We start from the raw sequence: 14980 nt of genomic DNA on the forward strand, positions 1-14980 counted from the left end.
CCGAGTCATAGAAGTACTTAGAAAGGGCTACTACAGACTGTCCGAACTCGATGGGCAAGAGCTTCCTAGGTCATGGCACGCCTGCAACCTAAGAAGGTACTATAGTTAAGGATAATAAAGGATCTTAGGATAAGGCGCACTCTTTTTCCCGAAAAAGTTTTTTAATGAGGCGCCAAGCCAAGACCTACATATTGCCCAACTTAAAGGGATAAAACTCCCACCAGTATATATTTGCATTTTATTTTGAATAAAATCTGTTTAGATCTTCTACAAATTCTCAAGGCGCATTAATCTGAAACATTCATCGTCCGATTATAAAGCTACCGATCGGCAGAAAGTGAAAATCAAATTCACTGCACGATCACGATAAAGACCAACAGAGATGAAAATCAAATTGATTAAAAGGTCGACCTAACGAGGATTAAACCCAATTTCTACAAAATCGGCAAAGATGAAAACAGAATAATGCAAGTTATCGAAAGTGATCCATAGAAAGGACCTGACGAGGTCTTAATAAAATGGATTGCTAAAAAATAACTTAAAGACTGGCTGACGTAAAGAAGTCGGATCAGTCGCAATAACCAAAGTTATAAGTAAATCCCTGGAAAGAGGTCTGGCCAGCCCTATAAAACAGGATTACTATAACTTCAAAGGGACCGACATAACGAAGTCAGCCCAAAATATAAAGTTATAAAAGTAATCCCTGAAAGAGACCTGAACAAGGTCCAAGAAAGAGGATTACAAAAATAACTTAGAAGGGTCCGACATGATGAAGTCGGCCCAAAATATAAAGTTATAAAAGTAATCCCTGAAAGAGACCTGAACAAGGTCCAAGAAAGAGGATTACAAAAATAACTTAGAAGGGTCCGACATGATGAAGTCGGCCCAAAATATAAAGTTATAAAAGTAATCCCTGAAAGAGACCTGAACAAGGTCCAAGAAAGAGGATTACAAAAATAACTTAGAAGGGTCCGACATGATGAAGTCGGCCCAAAATATAAAGTTATAAAAGTGATCCCTGAAAGAGACCTGAACAAGGTCCAAGAAAGAGGATTATAAAAATAACTTAGAAGAGACCGACATGATGAAATCGGCCTCCCACAAACAAGTTATGAAAGTAATTCCTAGCAGAGACCTCACAAAGGTCCAAACAAAACGGATTACTAGAAATAACTTCAGTCCAAAATGAGGAAGCCGACATACCAGTTGGATCCAAACATCCACAACCTCAAAGGAATCAAGCCACAAGTATGAAACACAAAGGCAATCCAGAGAGGTCGAGTAACAAGGCTTCAACACTACCAAAAAACCTAAAAAAGGTACCAAGATAGATGAAAACAGACATGATAATAACATGCTCAAAGAGGCTACCAAAACCAGCCCCAAAAGCTTGGAAACTACTTTGTTTTTCAAAATAAAGTTGCTAAACAAGCAACTAGGAAAGTAGCAAATCCAGAACCACCATTTACAAAATATAAAGAGTTCAAAAGCTCACAAGCTGGGCTATCCACACAAACATCCAGAAAAATCATTGAGGATCCAAAGGCTTCTTAGCAGCATCAACACGGGGTGAAGGAGGACGAGTCTGAAGAGGCACCGCATCCACAGTCCCATCATCCCGGTGCAAGATTTGACAATCAGGTTCTGACTCGGGGTGATTGGCCTCAACTGAAGGAACTGAAGAAGTCGGCATAACAGAGGTCTTGGTGGCAGGCACAGGAGGAGGTTCAACATCATCGTCATCAGGGTCGTCAGGGACAATTCTGCCATCCTTTACAACATTGTCTAGGCTGAAGAGAGTAAGGTCAAGTTTGGGGGCAAGAACCCGAACCTGCTCCTTCAAGTTCTCATAAGCAGCATTTATGCTGCCTATAAGGTGACCCTAGAGCTCGGCATAATAAGCCCGGGCAGACTCCAACTCCTCCCTGAGACGCATCACTTCCTTGTAGGTCGTGACATAACTTTTCTTATGCCTCAATGCCGTGTCTTCAACCAACTTCACCGAAGCCACCAAAGCAACAGAACTAGCCTTTTCACCCTCCAATTCCTTCCCCAACTTGGTCACTTTCACTTCAAGCTCCTCCTTCAAACCCTTTATTCGGTCAAACTCCTGCTTAGCCTCCTCCATGAAGGCTTTGGTGGCATGAAGTGGAAGATCTTGGGCAGTTCTGTACAGGGCAGCTCCCATATGTACCATCTTAATGCTACTCCGAGTTATAAAATCTAAATGGCGAAGAAGAGATACATCATCTATAGGGAGGGCACCATAAGGACCGATCTGCTGGTCGACAAACCCAACAGCGTCGAAATCAGGCGCATCCAGATTGAAGGGTTCAACAGTTCGAGGTCTTTTGGAAGGAGGAACGACCGGAGGGTAAGAAACAGTGGTAGAGGATGGCAAAGGATCAACTACACAGACTCGAGGAGTAGGGATCGTTCTCCTCGGTCCAGGCGAGCTCAGCACAGATGGCTTCAGCAGAACCTGAGAGGATCCTTCCCCATCCACCCTGGTCGAGATGTTCTGAGCCACAGTAGCCTTTCTCGCTTTCTTGAAAGCCTTCATCGATTCATTATTCTTGGCCATCTCTGAAAAATGAAAATCAACAGTTTTACAAACCAGAAAAAGAAGAAGGCAGCAAAAAAAAGAAACAAAACATATCAAGTAAATACCCAATGCAGTTCGGACAAAGGATGGGTCCCCCAAAGATTTTTTAGTGTCCAAATGAGGAGGTTCCCCCCAAATGTCCTCCAAAACAATTACAAAAGTCTGCTCAATTTCGTCAAGCATCTCCCACGTATAACGGGATACCACTACATTCTGCTGCCAACACAAGGGGAAGGCTGGCTCATCATTCGCTTCCAGAAAAAAGGGCCGAGCTCCCTCAACTGCTCGGACCTTGAAAAACTAATTCTTGAAGTCCCTAAAGGACTCGTCATACATGGCAAAAACCTTATACCCTTGTGCAGATCTAAAAGAAACCCATGAGGCTTTCTTTTTTGAAGAAATTACAGGCTTAGTTAAAACAAATAAATGAAGAAAAAAAGTTTGAGAAGGAGTAACGTCCAGCTCTTGGCAAAGAAGCTGAAAAATCTTGATAAAGCCCCAGGAGTTCGGATGGATCTGAGACGGAGCTACATTACACGACCACAATAAATCGGTCTCAAAAGAAGTGAAGGGAAAGGTTACATCCAACTGGCTGAAAAAATAGTCGTAAGCATAAAAGAAAGGGCGCTCCCCCTGGGTCAGAGCAGGGAAGCAAACCCTCTCCTTGGAATCAGGTGCTACCAATTCATAATTCCTTTCCTGATCTCTACTCTTACAGAGGCGGTGATGTTTCCTAAGCTCCATACAGAACTCAGCATTCACCACAGAAACACACATTAAAACAAGGGAGTCCAACCAATCGGACATCCCCTCAGGAACCTTAGAAGATGTCTCTATAATATTTTTACAAGAAGACATGGCCAACTAGTCATACAAATAAGAAAAGAAGATTGGATTACTAAAAAACATCTCGGATGAAATCAAAACAATTCGGCCAACATAATCTAGCGCAGTACAAGCAACAAAAGGAAACCCCAGGACCCACACCAAAGATCCAGGGGCATCCTTTGGAGGCAGTTACAGAACAAGGACTCAGGAAAACCTACATGCCTACACCTCGATACAGGAAGATAACGATCCTTTTTCAACTAAGACGATACTCTAAATAGAAAACCATGAGCCATCAAAATAACTACCCTCCAAGACCCACAGTCTCAGTCATAGTCAACAAACGAAGCAACCAAATAACAAAACGTATCAAGAAGAAGGTATCAAAGACACAATCTTTTTTGGGAAAATAAAAAGCATCGTTATCTTCTACAAAATTCACCAGCAAAGAAAACTATCAACATAGGTGAAAAACATCAAAAGGAGATATCTTTTGAGAAAGAAAGCAGGTTCATGCAATTCGTAAAAGAAGAAAAAATAAACGGTATGAACCCTAGAGTACAGAAGGACCATTTCAAAAGCAAGAAAAACCCCACAACAGTAAACAAGCAGATGCACGGTGATACAAAAGGTTCAAACTTTCCAAAAAGCCAAAAACAGAAATGACATAACGCAAGCGACAAAGAAAGTAAGGAAAAACCAACTTGGAAAAAGCAGAAAGCTTCGAAAGAAAGTTGAAGATGGGAAATGGAAGCCGAAATCGCCCTTCCGCAGCCAAAAAAAGCACTAACAATAACCAAGCAATGTCACAGGGAGAAACGCGAAAACTGCAAACTCCAGGCGAAAACAGAAAGAGAGAAAGAAATGGGAAGTTACGGAGAAGAGAAACCATTTTTCTGAGTGTGAAAATTCAAAATAGAGAGGCTAAGAGAAACGGGGCAATTAAAAACCAATTAATGAGGGTATTAAACCCTCGCATATTCCCAAGGCTAAGAGCGCTAATACAAAAGCACGCGCTTTTAAAAAGAAGCAAAAGAAAACGTTCCGTATTCAAAAAAGGAGAACTCTACAAAGATGAAGTCGATAAAATGCTCGAGTTCGGCTTCACCAGAGAAGGATCGAAGTCCTAAAACTAAGACTCGACCTCAGAAAGAAAGACCGAGCTCGAGCAGGGGCACTGTTCATATCCTGGGTCGAGTTATCCGACCCGGGATGTTTAGCAACAAAGCGACCGACCTCTTTAGGTCAGACTATCCGACCTCTTTTAAAAGAGCTCGGCCAAATTGCCAGGAAAGCCCAATAAAGGGCCCAGATAGAGGAACACGACCCAAATCCAAAGGCATCCCAAGCCTATAGAGATAAGGGAGGTCCCCTTGAAGATAAGATGACCTCACTCAAAGATAAAGATAAGATAAGATAACTAATTTATCTTATCTAAAAAGGTCACTCCATACCATTATAAATACACTAGAGCACCCAGGTATAACTCATACTCTGATTCTACTAAAAACCTGCTTAATACCCTTGCTAACTTAAGCATCGGAGTCCCTTGCAGGTACCTCCCACCATCTGGTAACGAAGGATCAGCAGTGCAGCCAAGCTCAACAAGTCAGATACGATAGCTCCGGCCGCCACTCAAAGCCGGACATGTCATCTCTGATCAGCACAGAAGATCTCGTCCGAGATCGACCTACAGTTTCAGGTAACCCACGGAACAGAAACCATAAGCTCATGCATTAAAAAGACCTAGAATAAAAACAACCTAACTAAAACAAGTGAACTATTCACAATATCCACATATTAACATAACCAACATTAAGGCACATATTGCAACCATTCCCCGACAACGGCGCCAAAAACTTGATGTCGAGCTAATCATCGGTCTAGAAATTTTCAATGAAAATCACTTAGTAGTATAGTTCCAAACCGACAACTAACTCTCAATCAAAGTTTAATATGGTTGTCACAAGTTTAACCCCAATAAAAATTAACCGAGAGTATTACTCCTGGGTCGTCCTCAAGAGAATGGGCAAGTATGTGTATCAAAGTCAGCTAGAATTCCAGGGTTGAAAGACATTTAAGCAAGAATTTAAACTTAACAAAACTTAACAAGCAAGAATCTTAAATTGCAAGAAATTAATTCAAGACAATTAATGTAAAAGTTAAGTAAATGATGATCTAAGAAGACAATGTATAAATCTAATTCTATTCTAGAACTAAATAAACAAATAAAAGCAACTAGAGCAAGAATTGAGTAATTAGAATTTTGGATTTTCATGTATGAATGGCAAAAGCACACTTGGCTAAGGCATAGAAATTGAGATCTCCATCCGTGTCCACTAACCATATATTGACAATTACGAGGGACCAATCCTATCAAGTCTACTTATATGCTTGAAGTATGTCAAATAGGCTTGATCAACATCAATCCATAAGTCCCAACCTATCTACTAATGAACTTAGTAGTGGGTTAGTGTTAATGGATATCAAATTGACCAAAAAGGGTTCCCAAATCATCAATCCACTTAGACCCATTGACTCAAGATCAGTCAATTCCCTTAGCCTAGGCCAAGAGTATAGAAAACTACTCCATAATTAATAAAAACATTTTGTCAAACACTTGGTAGGCAATAACTAAAGATATAACCAAATTGCAAAATCAAAGAGAAATTGAAACTACCAACTAACAATTAACAATAATATCAACCCAACTAAAATTATAGAGCATGTAAACATCAATGCATTAATGAAAGTTCAAAATCGACAAGGTTAATAAAAAGGAAAATGAAAGAAGAACTAGGAGAAGAACACAATACTAACACAAGATCTAAGCAAAATTATAACTAGAAAAACTAGAGTTAGAACAAGAAAACTAAAATCAACAACTCCAATTCAGAAATTCAACAATGCAAATGATCAAAAAACACTAAGCCTATAGAGAAGCAAGAGTTTCTCTCTCTAGAAACAAAGGACCAAAAACTAGCTAAAATTATGCCTAGTATGTGTATGCTTCCTTGCCTCCTTTCTCCCATCAACTCTTGGCCTTTCCCCATTCAAAATCCAATTGGATTTGGGCCTGGAGCTTCTCAGAAATCGCCAGCCACGTTTTCCATAAATGAGTCACGTGCTGAGCGTCACACGTATGCGTCGGTCACGCATGCGCTTCGCCTGAGCTCTTCACAAGCCACACACACGCGGAGGGTCATGCATGCGCATCAGCCAAATTTCGCAATTTTCACGCGTACGCGTCATGCTACGCGTGCGCGTCGGGGTCAGCTTTCCAAATCTCTATTCTTCATGCTCCTTCCATTTTTGCATGCTTCCTTTCCATTTTCTAAGCCATTCTTGCCCTATAGATCCTGAAATCACTTAACAAGCATATCACGGCATCGAATGGTAATAGGAGAGGATTAAAATTTAGCATTTTTAAGGTTAAAGAAGCAAGTTTTAAACTATGGGGCATAATTAAGAAGGAATAAAAAAAACATGCAATTTATATGAACAAGTGTGAAAAACATTGATAAAACCCACCAAATTCAACACAAGATAAACCCTAAAATTGGGGTTTATTAAGTTCCTTTAGGACAATAAACTAAAAAATTAATCAAAGTACACCTACAACGATTAGTCCATCCATCGGCCATGATAGTACATCCAGTTTGTTTCCAAATCTTATAATAACCATCAATCATTTTCCTCACATCCTCAACCAATTTACTCAACAAATACCCACGGACTCTTGGATAATTTTTCCCTTTATACCCTGCACCCATGCTTGCAATAGCATCAATCATTGGCTGATAATAAGCTGAACTAACCGCATTAAATAGAACTGAGGCATCCATCATCTATTTTGCAATAGCAATATCATACTTCTCCACAATTTCTTTGCTTTGAAGAACACTTTTGATAGTTGCTTGAGCTCCGGGTGTTGTTGCTGATGGAAAATAGGATTGTAATCCTTTCATTTGTTTTCCTTTTCTAGAGCTAGGTGCTGGAACTCTGGATTTTTGTTGTTGTTGCATCTCATTACGTTCGATCTCGTCAAATTCTCTTTAAACTTCATCACAAGCATTATAACTTTCTGCATATTGTTCTTGAGATTTTCTTTTCTTGCTCCGAAGCTCTTCAATGCTTTGATGGAATTGGTGTCTCACTGCAGTTGGCACCTTTCGACATGACTTAATATCTCCTCCTTTTCTAGCCAAATGAAGCTTAAACCAATGAATTCCTCTACCCCCTATTAAGCTTCTCACAATAGGTCCATAACCTTTTCTTTCGCAAACATTTTCGTCCTCAACGAAGGAAAAATACATTCAAGTCCCTCACTTCCGAAAAACGTGGACATTTCAATCCTTCCGTTGAGTTCAGGCGTTTGGACTGGACGGAAAAGTCTGACCTGGCAAAGGTGACGCTAACCTGGCTGTTACGGAGGCCACGTGGCAGAGATTAATTCGAAACAGAACATATAAGTCCCCACAAGGAAAACGACACCGTTTTTGTAACCTCCCCCAATCTCTGCCCTTTTCTTCTTCCTACGTCCTTTTTCCCTTCCATTCTTCTTCCTCGGACCCTGCCTCCATCACCGCCGCACAGCCGCGCCTCTGTCAGCCACCATTAACGCCGGCGACCTCCTCCTTCCTCTTTTCTCGCGTCTTCTTCCCTTTCTCACTCTCTTACTCTTATTAGTCTCTCTCTCTTCTCACCCTCCTTCCAAGGTGAGATATACGAGGGCGAAGAAACAGAATCTAGAGAGATATACGAGGGCGAAGATGATGATATAGATGATGAGGATGGAGATGAAGTTTTTGTTGAATGAATACACAACATGGAATCGGAATAAACCCTTGGGAGGGATGACTTAGGGGCTATGACAATCTCCTTCATATGAGAAGAGGAAACTTTACGCCTTAAGGCACTCCAACTACTCTCTCTTGCAGGAAGATGGGTTTCATGTTAATCCTCTGATGATGGAAATGGTGGCATAAAACCTCCAATAATAGCTTTTTGGAAAACTTCATAATCAACATCATAGACTCCGCACTTTCCTCTCACCAGGCTGAACCTTAGTACTTGATTTGAAACTTTCTACTTTACTGTAAGATTTATCCATCAAAGGCAAGAACCTTGAGAAAACTTCCCAAAAGTCAGCAGGTTCATGAGCTTCCCTAATCACTTTAACAGGTCCTTTCACTTTCTCATAGCGAATAATCTGACCAACAGCACCTCTAGCATCCCTTTCCATGATGGGATCACACTTCATACCAATCCAAACAAATATTGCAATGGGAATATGTACAAAAAAAGCTCCCCTAGAGTCCAATGCGAAAGGCGAAGGATCCATTAACATTTTGGGGACGAGATGCAAAGGATCATAAGGCGAGTGTGGAGCCATCCTATACATCCTAAGCAAAGAGGTAGGACTAAGAGGAACTGCATGCACCCTCTTCTGGCACTGCAACAACTGGCAAGCAAACCCCATATTCGGATCGGCAATACCCCTTGCAGCCTTCACCAACTGAAAAGCATCATCAAAACTCTGTCCTTCCCTCCACATGAGGTATGCAATCACCAACGAAGTAGACCTAGACACACCTTGACAACAGTGCACAAACACCCTACCACCTTGTTCCCTAACATCCTCAAAGTAATCAAACATATCATACAAGATACTAGTAATATCCTCTGAAGGACTATCCTGAAGCCATAATGTTCTATACACAAAATCAGCCTTAAAATACTCGGGGCACACAAAACCAACACAGTTCAAGATATGAGTGATCCCATTCTGTTTCAATATATCCCTATTCTTAGCAACAGCATCACTACCAAGGTAAACATGTTCAGCAACCTTTGAACACTCCTTATCAAAAAATGCAATTCTATCCCTCTTCAAGAGTTCACTAACACCATTATTGTTACAACTATTATTATTACCACTACCATTACTGCCATTATTGCAATTCCTATCATTGTTCATCCGAATTGAGGAGAGATCAAGTTTTAACCTTTCACCAGGGTTACCTCTCATGCCGCCACCGGGGGTCAACGGTGGCTGTGGGGGCAACCACTTCCCAATGTCATCAGAGTTCGCCTGCGGCCACTCATCGAGGCTCCGCCGGGCTATCGAAACGGCTGGAGGGGCAGCAGGCTCGACCGGGACTTGGAACTCTGCTGCGATCGCGGCGTAAGTGGCGGCGGACAGAACTTGCGATTCTGGCCGGTGACAGTGTCTTCGCCGCAGGAATTTGGATCCGCCTCACCGGATGGGTTATTGCTAGAAGCGGTGCCTGTGCGAGAAGAAGGAGGAGGTCGCCGGCGTTGATGGTGGCTGACGGAGGCGCGGCTGTGCGACAGTGATGGAGGCAGGGGCCGAGGAAGAAGAATGGAAGGGAAAAAGGACGAAGGAAGAAGAAAAGGCAGAGAAATTTGAAAGATTGGGAGAGGTTACAAAAACGGCGTCGTTTTCGTTGCAGGGACTTTTATGTCCTATTTCGAATTAATCCCTGCCATGTGGCCTCCGTAACGGCCAGGTCAGCGTCACCTTTGCCAGGTCAGACTTTTCCATCCAGTTCAAACGCCTGAACTCAACGGAAGGATTGAAATGTCCATGTTTTCCGGGGGTGAGGGAGTTGAATGTATTTTCCCTTCGTTGAGGACGAAAATATCCGAAAAAAAAAAATGGTCAGGGACCTATTTGTCCTTTACTCATTAAAAAAAAACTTCCGAACCGGCCGAGTGAACAAAAACCTCCGGTTCTCTAATTTTTGTCAGAACTGGCCGATTTAACCCGATTCTCTACGATTCTATTCTTTGTCCTATCATATTGATTAACCGGATCAGTTAGGGGTCTAGTTTACCGATTTTCCGGTCAAACCGATTGGTCCAATCCGGTTCTTACAACCATGATTCTAAGTGATTTTTTTATTTTTATTTGTCAATACACAATGTATTTTCTTGATAAAAAATGGTTCTGCTTGAATAGTTTAGTTTTGTTGCTTTGATGATAGGGTAGTTCTAGGGTGGCTAAGTCTAAGAAGGCCAAAAATAGCCAAGAGTTGACCACTGAATAGGAGTTGAATACGTGGTTCGTTTTTATTGGAAAAAATGAAATTTTGTCGTTCCTTAATCTTCACGTTATTAATGTAAGCTGCGGTAACAATGGAGATAAAGTGCGGCGTCGCTCGCCAAAATAGGTCTTTAGTGGGGCAGTGGCGGTCTCTTCTCTAGTCCTTCAAGGCCTACCTCAACACGTCGTTGTGGTTTCCTGCCACAGACTTCCTTCCGATATCAACGCCTCTGCTAGACCTTGAACCCTTCTTTCTCGTTTCTCAAAGGACGAAGACCACGACTGCTCCTATCGGTGACGTGCAGGCCCAACACCGACTATCGCTGCCGACAAACAATCTCCTCAACGAAGCCCAATATGAAACTTTCGGTTTCTTATTCAAGTTTTTAGCCACCCACAGCAATGCACCTGGCAGAACCTTACCTATTTTTTAATATTATTTGAAAAAAAACGTAAATTTTGTTTCTATTCTAGCACCAATCTTTCTAATTTTTGAAATAGCTAAGCAATGCAATGATTTTTACCAGAGAGATTAAATAATGCTTAATCATGTTAGTTTTACTCATTCACGTATCTACCTTGATTAATTAGTCGATTTTTTGTCATTACGGAAATCAGCAGACGCCCAAGACTTGTCCAAACTTGCCACGTGTTATTCCCGTGTTGATTCTGTCACCTTAGCCACGCAAAAGCCTTGGCCACCACAGACGTCCCCTTGATGATGTAGGGACCCAAGTCACCAAACGAAGCTATTGGATGATTCAGTTAAAGAGTTACCTATAAAAGCCATACTCAAAAGATTGATAAAATATTCTCTAAACAATTAAATAATATAATAAAAATAATCAATAAATATTATCTTTTTTATAAGTGACAAAAAAATTTTATATTTAACAAACGATTTATATATTTGATTCGAATTTTTTTAGCAAAATTTAAATAAAGACTTAGACGGTGCACAAAAAAATGCAAAACAAAATTTAATCTATAAAGTTTTTTTTTTATTTTTTTAAAAAAAGGTCATTCATAATAATTTTTTTTTAATTTATTTGGCATAAAATTATCGAAATTTAAGAATAAAAAGTTGTTATTTTTCTAGTAATACTTACGAAATCTTGTATCAAAATATGATCTCTAAAATCTTTTTTTAAAATATATATTTAATATTTTGTTTTTTTGTACCATTTTTAAATTTTTCGAAAATTTATTTATCGTTAACATCTTTTAGAATTATTTTTATCAATGATACAAATTTTTTAGTACCATTTCAATAATTTACTCTTTAGTTAATTTTTTAAAAATAAATTTGATATAAACTAAGATATAATTTAAGCATCTATTAAACAATTTTAAACAACCTTATTATCACAATTCACAAATACCCTAATTAACATGTGTATCATTTCAGTTGAGTTTTGGCATGCATAAATTAAATTAAAATTTGATTCTTCTAATTTTAAAACGTAATGTCATTTACATAAATATGTTGATACCTCTGCACAAATGAATTACCTTTTAATTTTGCAATTATATTAATCTAAACCTATTTTCTTCTCATCTCAATGTTTTGGCTATTGCAATATATATATATATATATATATATATATATATATATATATATATATATATATATATATATATATATATATATATATATATACACACACTAGTACTTTATAAGATACTTCGTACCTATTAAATTATTTTTTTTTGTAACCTGATATAACAGATTTAGAATTAGTTAGTTAATTGTTGCTGTTAGTATAGTCAGTTAGAGTTGCCAGCTAGCAAAGTTAGTTAGACAGATTAAATTAATTAGCTCTTGTGTAACTATATAAAAATAAGTATGTAATACAGAAACAGATGATGAATGAACACAACTTTCATCTTCACCAAAATCCCTCTTTCTAATCTTCTCTAATTCTCTTTTTCTGCAGATTCCAATTCTCCAAATTCCAATTCACTAACAGCTTTTTCTTCACTTGCACCTTCCTTTTCTATTCATCTTTTTCTCATTCCCTTCTCCAAGTTCTTCATCCTTCACTTCGAACTCCTCTGACAGAGATTGATGAGAGCCCAAATTTCTCTAACCACGAAATTTCACATGGTGCGGTGAGCGTGGAGGAGAGATCACAGCTCTGATCAACGAGACTGAGGGTGAAAGATCTGAATCTAAAACCAAATCGAATTCATCGATTACCTTCCTCTTTTGCTTGCTTTTCGTTTTGAAGCTGTTAGACCTAATTCTTTCTCAATTTCTCAATTTCTTGAATCTACATCAATTCCTCAATCGACGATGACCACTAATCAATCGAATCCAGCCATTCCTATGGACGCACAATCAATTGCAAATTTTTTGAGTCAGATCTCTGCAATTCAAGCTAATGTAGCAAGAACTACTGTAAATCCGATGCAAGATCCAGCGAGCCCCTATTTCATCCATCTAAGTGAAAGTCTGGGTAATCCTCTCATACCTATTAAATTGAATATAAGCAATTATATTTCGTGGAGTCGAGGCATGCTTTTAGCTCTGAAATCAAAGAATAAGTTGAAATTTATCAATGGATCTATTGAAAACCGAACGAACTCGATCCACTATTTGAAACCTGGGAGAAGTGCAACACCTATTTGGTGTCATGGATAACTGTGTCCCTCAGCCCAAAAATCTCAGGAATTGTAATTTGGAACAACAACGCCTCATATTTGTGGAAAGAATTGAAACGGAGGTACTATCAAGGTGACAAGTTCAGAGTTGCTGAGTTACAAGAAGAGCTCTTCCAACTCAGGCAAGGAGATGCTACTATAACTGCTTACTACACGAAGTTACAATCAATTTGGGAAGACTTGAATAATTTCAGGCCAATTCCAAAGTGCACTCATTGTGAACAATCATGCACATGTGGACTGTGATACGAGAATTCAGAAGAGAGGATTACACAAAAAAATTTTTGAGAAGTCTCAATGACCAGTATACTGCTGTCAGATCGCAACTAATGGTGATGACTCCCATGCCTGATATAGACACTGCCTTCTCCATGCTGACACAACAGGAAAGACAATTCAATGATTGCCAAGATTCAAAGATCTTTTTTAACAAAGCAGTACCTCCTTATCAACCAACTGATGACAGAAATAGAGGGAGAGACAGAGGTAGAGGGAGATGCCAAGGAAATGATAGAGGCAGAGGTACTAGAATGCAATGCACATTCAATGACAAATAAGGACACACCATTGATACATGCTACAAAAAGCATGGCTTGCCACCCCATCTACGGCAACGACAAACTGGTAGCATCAATTTTACCACTGCTGACCCACATGCTGAGAAGAGAAATGATGATCTCAACCAAGTTAGTTTGGGCAATTGCCATAAGGAAGCTATTGAGGAGCCAAGTTATGATCTCAATTCACTCCAAAAGGAAGCAATTATCAAATTTCTCAAAGGACAAGAGGCTCAACAGCAACCTCAAGTCACAACCCAGGTTCAACACCCTCCAAACACTACTCCCATGAATCAAGGTAAAACTGTTGTTTTAAAATACAGTAGTAACATTTCATCCTTTGTTACTGCAAAATCCCCCATTCTGGGTCATAGACACAGGGGCCACTGATCATGTTACTTTTGACATGAATGATTATTATTCACACTACAAAGTAAATCCTATAATTGTTAGAATGCCTAATGGCAGCCACACGAAAAGTTGCATCATTGGCACCATTAGATTTTCTCATCAATTATTTCTTTCAAATGTGCTATTCATTCCAACTTTTGAATTCAAATTGATTTCTGTTTTAAAATTGACTGATGGATTGAAGTGTCAAATCTTAATTGATGATAAAATTTATGAGATTCAAGACCAAGCTACTTTGAAGAGGATTGGAGTAGCTAAATGTGCTGACGGTCTCTATACAATGGATAGCCAACCTTTTAATTTTGTTTCTGCAACACACAATAATCATAGCATGCATAATTCAGGAAAGTTGTCGCTCACTTTTATAATAGCACTTTCAACCAATAATAGCACTGCAACTTGCACTGCACCATCAATTCAAATAAATGCACTTTGGCATTCTAGATTAGGGCATATCCCTCCAAATATGTTGCATGTAATGCAGAAAACTTATCCCTTCATTGATTGTAATGAGCAAATAAACCCATGTAACTCTTGTCATTTAGCAAAGAAAAAACACTTACCTTTCTCTTATAGCAATTCTGAATCTAATGCTTGTTTTGATTTGCTTCATCTTGATATCTGGGACCAATTTCGGTCCCTTCCATTAATGCTCACAAATATTTTTTTACCATAGTTGATGACAAAAGTAGATACACCTGGATTTTTTGTATGAAAGCAAAGTCAGAAACTTTTGACTTAGTTAAAACCTTTATAAAATTTGTTCAAACTCAATTCAATCACACTGTCAAGTGCCTAAGGACTGACAATGGTCCTGAGTTTACTATGCAATCATTTTATGCATCC

At 39.3% G+C, this 14980-nt stretch overlaps 2 pseudogenes; one reads left to right on the top strand and one right to left on the bottom strand.

Moving 5' to 3' along the window:
* Nucleotides 1–1882: 1882 nt before the first annotated feature.
* Nucleotides 1883–11108, bottom strand: LOC107611129 (protein-tyrosine-phosphatase MKP1-like; annotated as a pseudogene).
* A 1690-nt stretch (nucleotides 11109–12798) lies between these two features.
* LOC148548422 (uncharacterized) lies at nucleotides 12799–14113 on the top strand (annotated as a pseudogene).
* The last annotated feature ends 867 nt before the right edge of the window (nucleotides 14114–14980 follow it).

This window comes from Arachis ipaensis, chromosome B8, assembly GCF_059453495.1.
Source record: "Arachis ipaensis isolate K30076 ecotype BB chromosome B8, ASM5945349v1, whole genome shotgun sequence".
NCBI classification, from domain to species: Eukaryota; Viridiplantae; Streptophyta; class Magnoliopsida; order Fabales; family Fabaceae; genus Arachis; species Arachis ipaensis.